This window comes from Sarcophilus harrisii, chromosome 3 (assembly GCF_902635505.1).
Source record: "Sarcophilus harrisii chromosome 3, mSarHar1.11, whole genome shotgun sequence".
In the NCBI taxonomy this organism is placed as follows: Eukaryota; Metazoa; Chordata; class Mammalia; order Dasyuromorphia; family Dasyuridae; genus Sarcophilus; species Sarcophilus harrisii.
This window is the reverse complement of record NC_045428.1, coordinates 553906784-553909874: the sequence shown is the minus strand read 5'-3', so window position 1 is coordinate 553909874 and position 3091 is coordinate 553906784.

Genomic DNA, 3091 nt, shown 5'->3' with positions numbered 1-3091 from the left:
AAGATTGTACTTCCCTCAAATTTTAGTACCTTTTTCTAGTATCATTGGCTCCTTCAGATCATGTTCGTGTAGTGGAATCAAGACCTTTTCATATTTTCTTCCTCTGGAATCCTTTTCCAGAAACAATGCGCTTCCTAAGCTGAAACTCAAGGAATGAATGACATACTAGAAATATATGTATAGTCTGACCAGGGTGGAGTGCAGCAGAGTGATCATTTTTTTCTTTTTTAAGTTAAAATTTTCCAAATTTTTCTTCCCCCCCCTCATGACAGCAAGCAATATGACATAGGTTAAATGTGAAGTTTTAAAAAACATGTTTCTATATTTGTCTTATAAGAAAAATAAGATCAAAAAGGAAAAAAAAAACCATGGAAAACAAAAGATTAAAGTACTAGATGCTTGGATCCACCTTCAGTCTCCATACTTCTCTGGATGAAAGTGGCATTTTCCATCCCAAGTCTATTGGAATTGCTTTAAATCACCTTGAAGAGCCATGTCCATCACAATCACATAATCTTGTTACTGTGCATAATGTTGATTTACTCACTTCACTATCAGTTCATGTAAGTCATTCCAGGCATTTCTGAAAAGGATTATTCTTTCTGGAAAGTGGAATATCTATTCTATGCCTATTTTGTGCCTAGGCACTGCTTGCTGGGAATTAGAAGACAAATTAGAGTTCCTGCCCTTGGGGTACATTTTATAGGAGGACAATATAATATGTACATGCAAAGTATATGCTAACATGCATGTATAGGGAGTGTGTCCCACTGCTCTGGAACCTCTTCTAAGAAGCAACAGTTGATGAGCTTTAAAGGAAACTGGAGACTTTGAAAGAAGAGGAAATATGGAATTATCCTGTATGAAGGCAGGAAAAAATGAACGTGTAGTCTGAGAGGTCAGTTTGCTTGTATTGAAGAATTCATGAGGGTGTGGGAGTCAGATTATGAAATCAATGTAGAATGTCAATTCATATTTTATCAAAAATAGAGAACCATTAAAGCTTAAGTGGGCAAGTTAGTCTGATAGGTTTTTAAAAATAAGTTTTATTTTTCTAAAAAAACAGTTAAAAAAAATAAAAGAATCATGTGATTCCATCCTTTAGGCACTATTGCATAGAATTCAGAAACACTTAGTTTCAAATTTTACCCCAAACATTGAATTAATGTGACTGCAAAAATTTATTTTTAAATTCTGAATTCCAAATTCTCTGCCATCCACCATGTTTTACACTCCTTGAGGAAAAAATGTAGTTTCTTTGATTATTAAGGTCTAGTTTTGCCTTTGCTTGTAGATCATGATTGCTAACCCTGTGGGTTTTTTTTTTTTTTTTTTTTGTTTTGTTTTGTTTTGTTTTGTTTTTAAACTTCAGCTGAAGCATATTAAATTGCTTCAGCTTTTTACTTTAGTTTTATGTGTCTTCAGATGTATCTCTTGTAAACACATTATTCGATTCGTTTTTTATCTCTTCTGTCACCCACTTCCATTTTGTGATGAGTTCATCTCATTCACATTTATAGTTATGACTCCATATCATTTTTTTCTCATTCTGTCCCTCAAAAATCTATTTTGCTTCAAACAGCTGTTTCTGTCTTAACATCCCCCCCCCCCCAATTCAAACCTCTTTCCCCATTAAGATTTCTATACTCAACTGAGTGTAGAATATTTTCCTGTTTGATCCAGTTTTGATGAAAGGTTCAAGCATTGTCCACCACCATTTTTTTCCTCTCCAGTATAAAAGCTTGTTTTTGAGAAAAAATCCCCATTCTTCCTATCCCTTTCCCCTTCTCCCAGTGCATCCCTCTTATTTAGCCCTTCATTTTTCCTAAAGATCATTTACTTTCGGCAGTTTTCCTTGGTAATTTCTTGAAATAGGATACCTAGGCCCTTTCTTTGATGATGGCTTTCAGGTAGTCTAATGATCTTAAAGTATCTCTCTTCAATCTGTTTTCCAGGCCCCATGAAATCACACTTTTATTTTTCTTTTAACTTTGCTATGGAATCATTAGCTTCCACTTGCCCTATCCTAGTTTAAGGCTTTTTTTTTTTTTTTTTTTTTTTTTCAGTGAGCTTTTGTAACTTCCCCCAATTTGACCAAAGTTTAAGGAATTCTCTTTAAATTTTGTGCCTCATTTACCATTTGGCCAATTCTGTTTTAATTTTAAGGTATTTTCTTCAGTATTTTATGTCTCTTTGGCTAACCTGTTCTCTTAATTTTCTTGCATCACTAATTTCTTCCCAATTTTTCCTTTACTATTACCTGTTTAACTTCTAGAAATTTTTGTGGAGTTTGGGTCCAATTAGCATTTTCCTTTGAGGCTTTTTTGGAAGCTGTTTTCAAACTCTCTGCTGAGATTGTTTTGACTCTTTGACCTATCATTTTGCCACTTGTCAAAAATGCTTTAAAGAGAAGATTTGAGAAGTCAGGAGTCCACTGAAATTGTCCAAATGAAAGGTGATGAGAGTCAGATTTAAAGTAGTGGTTATGTGAATTGGGAGAAGGGGATAGATGGGAGATACCGAGGGTAAGAACAAGAATAATGGATCTTAATGACTGAAGTATTGTGGAATTCTCAACAAAAGACATTAGGCAGAGGGTCTAAGTTGATGTATTTATATGTATCTATTTTAGTTACTCATTGGACTTGCAGTCCAATGAAACCCTCAAGTCCTTTTCATAAAAAACTGCTGTCCTACTTGAGACTTTTGTCCCTATTGAAATATATCTTCAATTCAGCCCCTTATTGTAGAATGCCAGAATCTTTTTGGATCCCTGACCCATTTGGAGTATTAGCTATCTAAACTTTTCAACTTGTAGATAGTCTTTCAAAAGTTGCTGTGGCTGAAAATTTTGCAAAACTCATGATGAACCTTTTTGAATTCAGGATACCTGATGTGTTATTGCAAAGCTTATCCACAAATGCTTTTTGGGGGTTCTTTCAGAGTTTATTCTTTGCTGCCATAGACTTCAGAAACCCAAGGTCTCCCTGCCAGGTAGATCTTCCTTCCTTCTCAAGGAGGACCATTACATCAGGGAGCTGATGTTGAGACATGAGGCTGAATTGGATTTAAATGAGAGCTATGCAGTCTT